Source organism: Leptodactylus fuscus, chromosome 3, assembly GCF_031893055.1.
Source record: "Leptodactylus fuscus isolate aLepFus1 chromosome 3, aLepFus1.hap2, whole genome shotgun sequence".
In the NCBI taxonomy this organism is placed as follows: domain Eukaryota; kingdom Metazoa; phylum Chordata; class Amphibia; order Anura; family Leptodactylidae; genus Leptodactylus; species Leptodactylus fuscus.
In genome coordinates this window covers 93,754,182-93,769,968 of record NC_134267.1, presented here as the reverse complement: position 1 = coordinate 93,769,968, position 15,787 = coordinate 93,754,182, and positions in this window count along the sequence as shown.

Genomic DNA, 15,787 nt, shown 5'->3' with positions numbered 1-15,787 from the left:
CTTTCGTTTTTTACTCTTTTTGTTTCCTTTTATTGTTCTTAAATAGGCATTACTTAGGTGTAATACATACTGATATATTTGGGGTAATATTTATACAGTCATGAGAAAACAAAGTACACCCTCTTTGAATTCTATAGATTTGCATATCAGGACAATAAAAATACATCTGGTCCTTGGAAGGTCATAAAATGATAAAAGTAGACTAAACACCATAGTGAATGTAGGTGCTTGAGCTAGAGTAAATAGTATGGTGGTGTACAAACATGATACCACCACCTAACCACATATCAAAATGCCGATACAGGAGAGGATATTTATTACATTGCTCCAACCACAACGCATCTCACCTAGAACACAAGATAGAGGCATAGAAGTATTTCTGCCAATGTAATGATCATTGCAGCTTACATTAGCATATCTATAGCCCTTAATAGCTGCCAACAATGGAAGTTATATTCAGTGCCGCCACAGAGTGATAGTATATATATTTTAGCTGTATTGTAACCAAAATACTAATGCATATAGTAAAATTGTATTCCCACTCCTCATTGAAGAATAGCCAGTATGTAACAATGATGAATACAGGTAAGTACATCACCATCCCTCTGATGGTAATAAGTCGCTATTAACCACTTCCTGCTGCAGGCATTTTTCGATTTTCAGTTTTCACTCCCCCCATTCCCCCTTCCAAACCTCACAACTTTTATATTTTCTGCTCTCAGAGCCATATGAGGTCTTAATGTTTGCAGGAGAAATTTCTCTTCATGATGCTACCGTTATTTATTCTGTACAATGTACTGGGAAGCTGGAAAAAATTCAGAATGGGTGGATTTGAAGAAAAAGTGCATTTGTGCGACTTTCTTACGGACTTCGTTTTTACAGCGTTCACTGTACAGCCAAAATGACATGTCACCTGTAATCTATGTTTCGGTACGATTCTAAGGATACAAGATTTATATGGTTTTATTTACATTTTAACCCTTTAACAAATATCCAAACTGCCCCCCAATTTTTTTTTTTTTCTAAAAGTTGCCATATTCTGACACCCTTAACTTTTTTACACTTCTGTGTACGAAGTTGTATAGGGCATCTTTTTTTTGTAGGACTAGGTGTACTTTTTACTTCTACCCTTTTGGGGAATTGCTATTGCTTTCATCACTTTTTATTCAAATTTTTATCAGAGGTAAAATAGTGAAAAAACAGTGGTTTGGCACTTTTGATTTTTTTCCCTGCTATACATTTGTAGATCGTGCATTTTTGGACAGAGTGATACCTAATGCGTATGTGCTTTACAGTACTGAAGTACTTTTATATGTATTCTGGGGAAAGGGGGATGATTTGAAATTTTGTAATTTTTTGTACATTTTTTTATGCATTTATTAGACTTCCTAGGGGTCTTGAACCCCAGAGGGTCTGATTACATTACATTACAGTGTCAATGCATTGCAAAAAAAATGTAATTTCTATTGCAGGCTGCTCTATGTAAAATTATTACAGACAGGCCTGGGAACCATCACAAGGCTCCCAGCTGTCATGGAAACATGCCACCGGTAAAATGGTGCCTCGGTCAGCTTTGACAAAGGCGCCAGAGGGGTTAATGCCAGTGCGGGCACCAATTGCAGGCATTAGCACCAGGTGCCTGCTGTATAAAACAGCAGACATCGGGTGGCTATGGTGGCCACCTGGCTCCTGCGCGGCCATCATCTTTAACCCCTTCCCGCTGATGCCACTTTTTGACTTCCTGACGAAGCTCGATTTTTCAAAACTGACATGTGTCACTTTATGTGGTAATAACTTTGGAATGCTTTAACTTACCAAACTGATTTTGAGATTGTTTTCTTGTAACACATTGTACTTCATGTTAGTAGTAAATTTTGGTTGATATGTTTATGTTTAATTATGAAAAAATATGAAATTTGGTGGAAATTTTGCAAAATATGCAGTTTATAAAGTTTGAAATGATGTGTATTGCATACAGATAGTCAGACCGCCAAAATTATATCATAAATCTCATGTCCCAGATCTCTGCTTTATGTCGGCATCAAACTTTAGTCACCCTTTTATTTTATACAAACATTATAAGGTTTACAAGTGAAACAATAATATTCAAAATTTTGACACATATATTGCAGTGTACAGGAATCTGTCAGCCTGTGCAGACGCACCAGCTTCCATTTTGGCAGGATCAACCAGGTACGTGGAGGGGGAAGTGATGGGGCAGACCCGGGGTCACTGATCAGACCCTGGGCTGCCCATTAGCAACACCGGCACCCCCCGAAACCGTCGCGGGGGGTGCCGATCGGTCGCAAACATACCGAAACCCTTGAGAAACATGACCGCCGGCATCTCAGGGGTTAGCATCCATGATCGGTTCCGGTTCGGACTGCGGGTGTTACAGGGCAGTGTCAGGCGTATGTTACGGCTGACAACTGCAGGGCATGGTGTGCACACAGTTTCTGATAGGTGACCGTTCTTTGTTTTTTTTTAAATGGACACCTTCTTTGCGGACACCAATGGTAGAGCGAACACTACCTTACTCCTTTCAGTGACACCATATGTATTACATTGGCTCATACTGGATGATACATTTGGTGTTCCGAACTTTAGGTTTATACCAACTATTAATTTATTTTGTACCAGAATTTTGCAACTAAATTTTGGTGCAATTTTGGATCACACCATAGCAGATTATTCAGCTAAAGATGCTAGAATTCTGGCTTGTTTTACACCACATTTATCGTACGTTTTAGAGATTTTATCCACCCTGCTCAACAACGGGGTGGGACATTTTGAAAACATCATGGGGCTAAATATCCAAAAAAGTAGCACAGAACTGCACCATAATTCTAATATAAATTTCTATTGCAAAGTAAGTCAGCTAATAGGTGGTATAAGCTTAGACTAGACAGTCTAAATCAGCACTAGATTTACAGTGTCACTCAGCACCAGCCACTGTGATAAACCTCGTACATTTTAAAGCACTATAGTCTACATCTGCACTGTATAAAAAATTAGACAGGATTAGTATAATTGACCAAATGTCATATCTTATGTCTCACACCTTTGTTGGCCATGCTCCTTTTACCTTATGTCACACCCCCTTGTTAGATGCCCCAAAACAGGATCTTAATAAATGTGTTATACGCCATGAACACAAGTTCATGAATCAATATGTGAGTAGTTCAGCACGTCCAAGGTATACAAATATTACCATGTTACGTTGACCGTATACTGGTAAGTACGGCTCTGAAGATAATTTAGGTGAATACAGTGTGGGAAACATTTTAGGGACTTACAAATGATTTCTATGACTGTAATGATTCACATTTATTGTCTCTTCCATCTGGACTGGGCCACTATGACCACTTCTTCCAGCTGTGACTTGTCTCTGTAAAGTTTGCAACGCAGACATCATTAGTTCCTCACTTTTCCAGGGACCTAACCCACATTGTCATTACCTTTACAAAGTTCCCATCCTCCTTCCCAAAATATAAAATATATAATATAACCATCCCCACCCTACCTCCCAGGAAGGAATGATACCTTACTACAGCTGTGTTGTAAACATTTCTAAGGGAGAAGGCTGTAGTTACATCACATGGTCATTATAACAGACAGACTGCAATGCAAAGAGGCATCGTCTAATAGAAGTGCTGCGATTTTCCTATTCACTGCAATACTGTAGTATTGCAGTGAATAGTATGAGCGATCAGACTCCCTAGGTTTCAAGGTACCTAAGGGGTCTGATCATAAATGTAACAGAAGAAAAAAAAAAGTTTTTTAAAGTATTAAAAAAATAAAAAAAATATAAAAGTTCAAATCACCCCCCTTTCCCTAGATCAGCTATAAAAGTAATTAAAGAACATTAAACATAAACATATTAGGTATCCCTGCGCTCCAAAATGCCTGAACTATTAGAATATTAAAACATTTATCCCGTACTGCGAACGGCGTAGCGGCAAAAAAAATAAAAACAGCCAAAAAGCGTTTTTTTCAACACTTTGCCTCCTATAAAAAATTGAATAAAAAGTGATCAAACCATCGGATCTTTCCCCAAATGGTATCAATAGAAACGTCATCTTGTCCCGCATAAAAAGACACCACAACCAGCTCCATACATGGAAATATGAAAAAGTTACAGGTGTTAGAACATGATGACACAAATTTTTTTTTCTATTTTGCAAAGTTTATCATTTTTTTAAAAGTATCAAAAAATTTCAAATACTATATAAATTTGGTATCACCGCGTTTGTACTGACACGTAGAACACAGGTAACATGTCATTTGTACCAAACAGTGAATGCTGTAAAAATTAAACCCATAAGAAAATGGCGCAAATGCATTTTTTCTCCAATTGCGCCTCATTCTGAATTTTTTTCCAGCTTCCCAGTACATTGCACAGCATATTGAATGGTGCCATTACAAAGTACAATTTGTCCCGCAAACAATAAGCTATCATGTGACTCTGTGAACTGAAAAATGAAAAAGTTATGGCTCTTGAAATGTGAGGAGGGAAAAACGAAAATGCGAAACCAAAAAATGGCCTGGTCCTTAAGGGGTTAAACAGGTGATCACTGGTTGTTTCATGTGTCAGAACCCCTCCCATCTCTTATTGATGAGTTATCCTGAACATAGATCATCAATAAAAATGAGCTGGGGTAGTTGGGTAATACAGTTTTTGTAATTTGATACTTTTGAGGAGATGGAGACACAAGGTCTTTCTAGCCTAATAAAAAAACATATGTGGGTAGAAGGAATCTAATCAGTACTCATTGTAATCCCTTCCCTTCTCAGAGCCAAATGAGAGCTTAATGTTTATGGGACAAAATGGTGACTTTTAGAAAAAAAAATTGTGGGCACAGTTTTGGATTTGTTAAGGGGTTAAAAATATAAATTAAACCATATAAATTTGGTATCCGCAGAATCGTACCGAAACATAGAATACAGGTGACATGTCATTTTGGCTGCACAGTAAACGCCATAAAAACAAAGCCCATAGGAAAGTCGCACAAATGCACTTTTTCTTCAAATCCACCCCATTCTGAATTTTTTCCAGCTTCCCAGTACATTGTACAGAATAATTAATAGTACTATCATAAAGAACAATATGTCCCGCAAACATTAAGACCTCATATGGCTCTGAGAGCAGAAAAATAAAAAAATTATGGGCCTTGGAATAAGGGAAGTCAAAAAAGGCAAACTTAAAAAACTTATTAAAGCTGCCCTCATACCGAGACAGATCTCTGGATTCTCTCCTATAGAGATGAGCGAACAGTGTTCTATCGAACACATGTTCGATCGGATATCAGGGTGTTCGCCATGTTCGAATCGAATCGAACACCACGTGGTAAAGTGCGCCAAAATTCGATTCCCCTCCCACCTTCCCTGGCGCCTTTTTTGCACCAATAACAGCGCAGGGGAGGTGGGACAGGAACTACGACACTGGGGGCATTGAAAAAAATTGGAAAAAGTCATTGGCTGCCGAAATCAGGTGACCTCCATTTTAGACGAATAGTGGATTTCAAATCCGGGTCATATGAGAATGTGAACTTTGTGACTATGAGACAGGGATAGCTGTACAGGCAGGGATAGCTAGGGATAACCTTTATTTAGGGGGGAATGTTATTAAAAATAACTTTTTGGGGCTCTATCGGGTGTGTAATTGTGATTTTTGTGAGATAAACTTTTTCCCATAGGGATGCATTGGCCAGCGCTGATTGGCCGAATTCCGTACTCTGGCCAATCAGTGCTGGCCAATGCATTCTATTAGCTTGATGAAGCAGAGTGTGCACAAGGGTTCAAGCGCACCCTCGGCTCTGATGTAGCAGAGCCGAGGCTGCACAAGGGTTCAAGCGCACCCTCGGCTCTGATGTAGGAGAGCCGAGGGTGCACTTGAACCCTTGTGCACCCTCAGCTCTGCTACATCAGAGCCGAGGGTGCGCTTGAACCCTTGTGCACACTCTGCTTCATCAAGCTAATAGAATGCATTGGCCAGCGCTGATTGGCCAATGTATTCTATTAGCCTGATGAAGTAGAGCTGAATGTGTGTGCTAAGCACACACATTCAGCTCTACTTCATCGGGCTAATAGAATGCATTGGCCAGCGCTGATTGGCCAGAGTACGGAACTCGACCAATCAGCGCTGGCTCTGCTGGAGGAGGCGGAGTCTAAGATCGCTCCACACCAGTCTCCATTCAGGTCCGACCTTAGACTCCGCCTCCTCCGGCAGAGCCAGCGCTGATTGGCCGAAGGCTGGCCAATGCATTCCTATGCGAATGCAGAGACTTAGCAGTGCTGAGTCAGTTTTGCTCAACTACACATCTGATGCACACTCGGCACTGCTACATCAGATGTAGCAATCTGATGTAGCAGAGCCGAGGGTGCACTAGAACCCCTGTGCAAACTCAGTTCACGCTAATAGAATGCATTGGCCAGCGCTGATTGGCCAATGCATTCTATTAGCCCGATGAAGTAGAGCTGAATGTGTGTGCTAAGCACACACATTCAGCACTGCTTCATCACGCCAATACAATGCATTAGCCAGTGCTGATTGGCCAGAGTACGGAATTCGGCCAATCAGCGCTGGCTCTGCTGGAGGAGGCGGAGTCTAAGGTCGGACCTGAATGGAGACTGGTGTGGAGCGATCTTAGACTCCGCCTCCTCCAGCAGAGCCAGCGCTGATTGGTCGAGTTCCGTACTCTGGCCAATCAGCGCTGGCCAATGCATTCTATTAGCCCGATGAAGTAGAGCTGAATGTGTGTGCTTAGCACACACATTCAGCTCTACTTCATCAGGCTAATAGAATACATTGGCCAATCAGCGCTGGCCAATGCATTCTATTAGCTTGATGAAGCAGAGTGTACACAAGGGTTCAAGCGCACCCTCGGCTCTGATGTAGCAGAGCTGAGGGTGCACAAGGGTTCAAGTGCACCCTCGGCTCTCCTACATCAGAGCCGAGGGTGCGCTTGAACCCTTGTGCAGCCTCGGCTCTGCTACATCAGAGCCGAGGGTGCGCTTGAACCCTTGTGCACACTCTGCTTCATCAAGCTAATAGAATGCATTGGCCAGCACTGATTGGCCAGAGTACGGAATTCGGGCCAATCAGCGCTGGCCAATGCATTCTATTAGCCCGATGAAGTAGAGCTGAATGTGTGTGCTAAGCACACACATTCAGCACTGCTTCATCACGCCAATACAATGCATTAGCCAGTGCTGATTGGCCAGAGTACGGAATTCGGCCAATCAGCGCTGGCTCTGCTGGAGGAGGCGGAGTCTAAGATCGCTCCACACCAGTCTCCATTCAGGTCCGACCTTAGACTCCGCCTCCTCCAGCAGAGCCAGCGCTGATTGGCCGAATTCCGTACTCTGGCCAATCAGCACTGGCTAATGCATTGTATTGGCTTGATGAAGCAGTGCTGAATGTGTGTGCTTAGCACACACATTCAGCTCTACTTCATCGGGCTAATAGAATGCATTGGCCAGCGCTGATTGGCCGAATTCCGTACTCTGGCCAATCAGCACTGGCTAATGCATTGTATTGGCTTGATGAAGCAGTGCTGAATGTGTGTGCTTAGCACACACATTCAGCTCTACTTCATCGGGCTAATAGAATGCATTGGCCAATCAGCGCTGGCCAATGCATTCTATTAGCGTGAACTGAGTTTGCACAGGGGTTCTAGTGCACCCTCGGCTCTGCTACATCAGATTGCTACATCTGATGTAGCAGTGCCGAGTGTGCATCAGATGTGTAGTTGAGCAAAACTGACTCAGCACTGCTAAGTCTGCATTCGCATAGGAATGCATTGGCCAGCCTTCGGCCAATCAGCGCTGGCTCTGCCGGAGGAGGCGGAGTCTAAGGTCGGACCTGAATGGAGACTGGTGTGGAGCGATCTTAGACTCCGCCTCCTCCAGCAGAGCCAGCGCTGATTGGTCGAGTTCCGTACTCTGGCCAATCAGCACTGGCCAATGCATTTCTATGGGGAAAAGTTAGCTTGCGAAAATCGCAAACTGACAGGGATTTCCATGAAATAAAGTGACTTTTATGCCCCCAGACATGCTTCCCCTGCTGTCCCAGTGTCATTCCAGGGTGTTGGTATCATTTCCTGGGGTGTCATAGTGGACTTGGTGACCCTCCAGACACGAATTTGGGTTTCCCCCTTAACGAGTTTATGTTCCCCATAGACTATAATGGGGTTCGAAACCCATTCGAACACTCGAACAGTGAGCGGCTGTTCGAATCGAATTTCGAACCTCGAACATTTTAGTGTTCGCTCATCTCTACTCTCCTATAGATATAGTGGATTTAAGATAGCAATTAAAAAAAGACCTAGGTGCTAAAGATTGTCTTAGTCCATCCCTATAAATAAATTGTAGGGCAGCTCTCCTTAGCGTCTCCTATTGAAGCTGCCCTTATACAGAGACAGATCTCCAGATCCTCTCCTATAGATATAGCGGTTTTGAGATAGCAACTAACAAAAGACTTAAAGTCCTAAGTCTTTTGCTAGTCGCTATCTCAAACCCACTATATCTATAGGAGAGGATCTGGAGCTCTGACTCTGTATAAGGGCAGTTTTAATATGAGACACCTTCAGTCCTTGTCAGTGGGGGGTTTTAAGACTGACAGATGAATGAATTTTCTTTCTCTCTATTACTCCCCTTTAATTATTCCCCTTAGGGGTTGGCTGTAAACACAACCTATTGCAAATCAATGAGTAGAATAACATGGTCTAGGCGGCATCTCATATGTTTATTTTTGTTTTCATACGTTATGTGTTTTTATATTTTGGTGAATAAAAGTTATATTTTAGTTTCATCTATTTGAGACCCATCTAACAAGCAAAATTTATACTTAAATACCACCATATTTAAATACCCAACATCCACCGTAATAGAGCAGCAGGTGTCAGGAAGGGGTTAAAGCAGGGGTAGGGAACGTACGGCTCTCCAGCTGTTGCAAAACTACAACTCCCAGCATGCATACTTGCTCTGCTGTTCTTGGAACTCCCATGGAAGTGAATGGAGCATGCTGGGAGTTGTAGTTTCACAGCAGCTGGAGAGACGATGGTTCCCTACCCCTGGGTTAAAGGGTACCTGAGTTTTCAGGAAAAGTTCAAATATGTGCAGGGTCGATTTTTAAAAGGATGGAGCAGTTGTCCTGAATAAGCAATCATTTACATCATTGTAAACTGTGCTGAAAGCCCTTCATGGTACTGTTATTAGTTTATATCTCAATTTTGTGCTGACAGGATGCCTTTAAGGTTTAGTGCAGCATGTAGGTACTTATATCTATGCATTGATCGTGATCCTGTTATCATATCTGTATACTTTCTATTAGTGTAGCTTTTTTATTGTAGTCCTGTAGTAGTATCTATACAACCATCTTACCTATAGCATCATGTCTAATAATATTGACCATGATCTTTAAAGAGGACCTTTCACCTCCTCGGGCGCATGTGGTGTAATACAGAGCTAGAAAGCCGACAGTGTGCGGAATTTAGTGCACTATTGGCTTTCCCGTTATGTGCCCCTGGTGAGGAGCTATCGGTGCCATTAATGTAGCTCTTCAGTGTCAGAAAGGCATTTCTGACAGTCTGTGAGGAACGTCCCTCCTGTGCCCGACGACACTACATGTGCCCACGGACATGAAATTAATGACACCTCCATATACATGCACACTTAAATTGTCTGAGAATGCATATATTTTGTAGAGGAACAAGAGGGCAACACACTTCCAGAAACCTCTGGCAGTAATGTTTCTCTACGATAAATTATTATCCAATTATCCTGTCTTTCTATACCTTAACATCTGATATTGTAGAAAATTCTGGAGGCCCCACTACACATTACACGGTCCGCCAGTTCCATGGGGATCGGGGGGTTCAGTAACATACAGGTGATTTATATTGCCCTGCTAAAGTAAATGCAACTTTGTTTAATAGGGGGAAAGAAAGAACCTAATGGAAGCTACATCTTGGGGTCATTGGATTGCTCACCCAAATCTCACATCATCCACAGTTTAGAAATAATATTTTTTTCCAAACACAAAAATTGAAGAAATCACACAGACACAGCAAAGAAAGTTAAAGAATGTGAAGCTTATTATATAAGTTATTTGTATAAATGTGTATATTTTATATGTGCTGGTTACCTCCCATCACTCACAAAGAGTGTTCAGCAACACTCAGGGCAGGAAAAAACCCAGTGGAGGATATCTGCAGGGAAACCATGGCTGCTGTACTGCCCTTCCTCTGGGCATACTAAGGGAGGTTATGTCTATAACATGAGGATTAGTGTGTATGTGTATATATGTGTGTAATGGTTGTGTGTATGTGTGTAGTGCCCGTGCACAGTGATTATATGTGTGCACTGCACTGTTTTTTTTGTGCATATAACCATAAAGGATACAATTTTTATTACCCAGGTTTTCATCCATCCTTCTACTAGTTGTTCTTCTCTTGGAGGGCTGACGTCTGACTTCATCAATTGGTGCCTTCTCAGCTGTTCTTCTGTTTGTTGGTCCGGCAGCCATGTTCCCCGTCCTGGCAGCAGTACATCTATGTAAAAATGATAGGTGAAAATTTTATTAGCAAATCATTGTTATCAAGCTGTTCTCTATGATCTTGGCCTCTCAGATTAATACTTTGTATCTTACATGAAACGTTTTAGTCACAGCCACGTAACGCTGAGCAATTAATAAAAAGAATAGCGAAATCGAAGAAACTCTAAACTAGAATTCAACTTTGTTCAGTCCTAACAAAACTACCCAGCAAAGTTTGCAAGACAAATCTTGTGAGGTTCATCCAACACCAATACGCATAAATGCTATTTACCATATAAGGGGTGAAACTGAAAAGGGGTGTAACCTAAATAATCACTATTAATTGCGATTTTGATTTAGGTTAGCCCAGCCCTACACCCATGTTACACTTACGAGAGATGATTATAAATTTGCTGTTCCAGGTTCCTCCTCTGCGTCTGTCTGGTGATGGATCTTCTCAGCCTTCTCCTTCTTGCAAACATGGAGATGGGTCTTACACAGACAGCAGGGTGCAGGGCACCCTGACGCGTGTTTGCATGTGGTAGGTTTTTCTATATGTTCTTCTCATATATTTTCACCTATGTTTACGGTTCTGGTTGTGTTTACTATTCATATGTGATTATTAAGATGACACTTTGTCTCACTAACACTTGTCTTTGATAGCTTCTTGTGCATTATTGCTATTCTACTTCCAGTTCCTTGCATATTTATTATCATGATATGTATCTTACCCTACACATGCTCCTTTTAGGAAGCATTGGTTCCCTTGTCATGTACTTTGTTATAATTGTATTGTGAATATTTTAGTTCTTTTTGTTCAATAAACATTGTATTTTTTTTTTATCAATTATGGTGGTTCTGTCTGTTGACATTGTATTCCCTTATACTGTTTGAGCTCACCAGATTGGTGCCTTAGTTTCTATGTATGCATATATACCCTTCCTTGTGTAACATACAGTGAGGAAAACTTAGTGCCCCAATACAGTATAATGTAACTTTTATTCCCCCATAATATTATGTCCCCTAAAGGGTATAATGCTACTCTCAGTGTCATCACACAATAAAATGCCCCATTAGTGTCCCACCGAATATAATGTCCCCACACAGTAGAATGCCCATTAGTGGCCCCACACCATTAAATGCCACTTTAGTACCACCACACAGTACAATGGCTCATAGTGTCCCCACACAGAATAATGTCTCCATAGTGCCTCTTATGCTATCCATACAGGGGAGTTGTGGGAGACCCACAGTAAACTCTCCCTTCTTGCTCCTTCATAATTACATCGGTAGGGAGAAAGACAGATCTCCTGACTGCTGTCTCTTTTGCTCTGCATCATAGCAGTATCAGGGATCGATAATAACAATAATAATAATAATAATAATAACTTTATTTATATAGCACCAGCATATTCTGTAGCACTTTACAAATCAGAGGACACATGAACAGACAATATGAGACATAAGAATGTGACAAGGAAATAAAAATATCAAACAATAGGAGTGAGGGCCCTGCTCACAAGAGCTCATATTCTATGAGGAGGTAGGGGGACACAAGAGGTTAGAGGGCTTATTTGCGACAAAGGTCCAGTCATTTTTTAATAGAAAAGGTTATATAACTGAAGCTGTATGAGCCCGTCACCAACCGACTAATACATAATAATCAGGGCATTCATCACATATACAGTAACAAAGCAGCTTCATCTCAAACATCTAAAGCTATTATACAAGTAAATACAATTAAGAATCTATAGTCAAATCAAACAATTAGACCAATATTTTTAATAGTTACTTCTACAATTTTAGAAGTACATACTGTGAAATCTGTAAGAATGAGCGTATTTAGGAACAGGTTGTGAAGAACATTTTGTTAGTAGAAATTGAAGGAGAACATTTCATGGAAAATGGACGTGTTTGGCCAGCTGAAACTAGCATCTCTGTAATTTGCCATCCAAAAAATCTATTGCTCAGAAATCTTTTATTCTTCCAAGAAAATAACATGGAAAAATGCATATATTACTTTTCTGATGTTAACCAGCTATATATGAATTGTTTGCTGCCCAACAGTCCTTACTGAAGAGGTTATACATTTTTCTTAGGGCTAAAGTCTGGCTATGTTTCTATGAAACCATTCAACAGTCAATAAGTGCAGTCCAACAGAACAGCACATTAAGCTAAAGAAAGTTTTGTTGTCACGAGAGATATTTTAAATTAGCACAGTCATTGATATTTATACTCTCTAGAGGTGAAATGAAGTTATGAGTGTAAGTTGCACATCAAGCTTAATCCTGGTTACCCATGGTGGAGACGACTTTGTTTGTAAGGGCCTATCCTCAAGCACTGTAATTTGTAGAAGAGGTAGACAGCACTGATAAAGATATAGTTTGTTTTTAAAGGGATTCAATCATTAAAATGGAATTTTTTCTCCCTAACACATAGGAATAGCTTTAAGAAACGCCACCGTTCCGTAAATATCTCGATTTTCTTTGGTATGCTAATGAGTTTTCTCTCAGCACTGGGAGCGGTCCCCTGTGCTCAAACAGCACTGGGGGCATCCCAGTGCTGCAAGAAAACTCTCCAGTGATGGCCTCTGTTTTTTTCTTGTACGCCCTCTCTGCGACGTCTTCTTCCGACAGCGTCATCTGGCTCTAAATGGTACGCATACACAGTTGGTTCTGCCATTGGGCAGAGCCAACTGCGCATGCTTGTGGCCATTTTCTTGTGGCTGCTTAAACGGTGCGCTCGTGTAAGCATGCTTCAACTATTAACTGTAACATCACTGAAGCGTTTCATATACTGAATCTTCAACATCTTCTTCTGTAGAGAGCCACAATGCGGAATTGAGTGTCCTGTGACATTGAGTGTCATTGTTAATGGACATCTTCATGTGATGCAGAATGTCAACATCTGTACAGTAGGTTCAAAAGGACAGGCCAGGAATAGCCAATGTTAGCCATAAAGGAGTGTGGTGCCAGCTGGAGCAAAGCCGAGGGGGTAGTTACACTCACCGGCCACTTTATTAGGTACACCATGCCAGTAACGGGTGTGACCCCCTTTTGCCTTCAGAACTGCCTCAATTCTTCGTGGCATAGATTCAACAAGGTGCTGGAAGCATTCCTCAGAGATTTTGGTCCATATTGACATGATGGCATCACACAGTTGCCGCAGATTTGTCGGCTGCACATCCATGATGCGAATCTCCCGTTCCACCACATCCCAAAGATGCTCTATTGGATTGAGATCTGGTGACTGTGGAGGCCATTGGAGTACAGTGAACTCATTGTCATGTTCAAGAAACCAGTCTGAGATGATTCCAGCTTTATGACATGGCGCATTATCCTGCTGAAAGTAGCCATCAGATGTTGGGTACATTGTGGTCATAAAGGGATGGACATGGTCAGCAACAATACTCAGGTAGGCTTTGGCGTTGCAACGATGCTCAATTGGTACCAAGGGGCCCAAAGAGTACCAAGAAAATATTCCCCACACCATGACACCACCACCACCAGCCTGAACCGTTGATACAAGGCAGGATGGATCCATGCTTTCATGTTGTTGACGCCAAATTCTGACCCTACCATCCGAATGTCGCAGCAGAAATCGAGACTCATCAGACCAGGCAACGTTTTTCCAATCTTCAATTGTCCAATTTCGATGAGCTTGTGCAAATTGTAGCCTCAGTTTCCTGTTCTTAGCTGAAAGGAGTGGCACCCGGTGTGGTCTTCTGCTGCTGTAGCCCATCTGCCTCAAAGTTCGACGTACTGTGCGTTCAGAGATGCTCTTCTGGCTACCTTGGTTGTAACGGGTGGCTATTTGAGTCACTGTTGCCTTTCTATCAGCTCGAACCAGTCTGGCCATTCTCCTCTGACCTCTGGCATCAACAACGCATTTCCGCCCACAGAACTGCCGCTCACTGGATGTTTTTTCTTTTTTGGACCATTCTCTGTAAACCCTAGAGATGGTTGTGCGTGAAAATCCCAGTAGATCAGCAGTTTCTGAAATACTCAGACCAGCCCCTTCTGGCACCAACAACCATGCCACGTTCAAAGGCACTCAAATCACCTTTCTTCCCCATACTGATGCTCGATTTGAACTGCAGGAGATTGTCTTGACCATGTCTACATGCCTAAATGCACTGAGTTGCCGCCATGTGATTGGCTGATTAGAAATTAAGTGTTAACGAGCAGTTGGACAGGTGTACCTAATAAAGTGGCCGTTGAGTGTATATTGCCACTAGAGATGAGTGAACCAGAGTTCCTAGTTTTTAACCCAACTGAAATTTTTGCAATATGTCTGGGGAAAGCTAAAATGGCACCAGCAACATGTAAAGCATAGCTGATATATAGAGTAGAAGGAGAATGATATGCTCTGTGACCTAGGCGGGCTTCTGGCATCCCATCCATGACCTCTCAGTCAGTCATGATGGAAAAGTTGTCAGTTTACCATTCCCTGGTATGGTGTGGTTTATCACAGTGAGGCAGTATGTGGAGTGGGCCTTTGGAATTCTCATCAGAAAGTGGTGATCCAAACTTGTGCCTTGCCTCATAACTAGAGATAGGCGAACATCTCTAGATTCATTTGTGTTTTGGTAGCTTAAATTGGCTTAAAACAGTGTAGAATACTCTTAGGGCTCCAGGCAACATAACTATCCAATTTCTAGCTCACTAGTGCAAACAGAGCCAAAGTTATGTCAAAGTGAAAGGTGACATTATTATATTCTGGGGTCTCTTCACAGTATGATAGGAGGATAAAAACCATTCATATGTACCTTCTGTTACTTCTTTTGGGCCTCCTCAAAGCGTCCGGCGCTCTCTTGTCACTCCTTTTTGATGTCATCAACCATGTGGTCATGGCTGAGGTCTGTGATTGGGCCACCAGTGGTCACATGGGCATAACCTGGGCCTAAGAGAATTCTACATTATGTCTTAAGCCAATTTAAAGTGTGGCGAAGAGGTGCAAAAGAGGTAAATGATGAGTTTTGGGTTTTTTTCATCTCTCCTGGGCCTTCACCTATTATACTGTGGGCTCTATGCGAGATGAATCACTCCATGTAGGAGTATGCTCAGTACCATGTGTAGGGTTGGTGTCAGCAACCGGCATAGCCGGGCATGTGCCGGGGCCCCATGCTCCTGAGAGGCCCACTTGGTTGCTGGATGCTGATTGTTACATACTCTTTGCCTGTTTGACCACACAGACAGCTTTAATTGCAAGACGTGTGTATGCCATAAAAACTGTCTACATGGGCTTCTG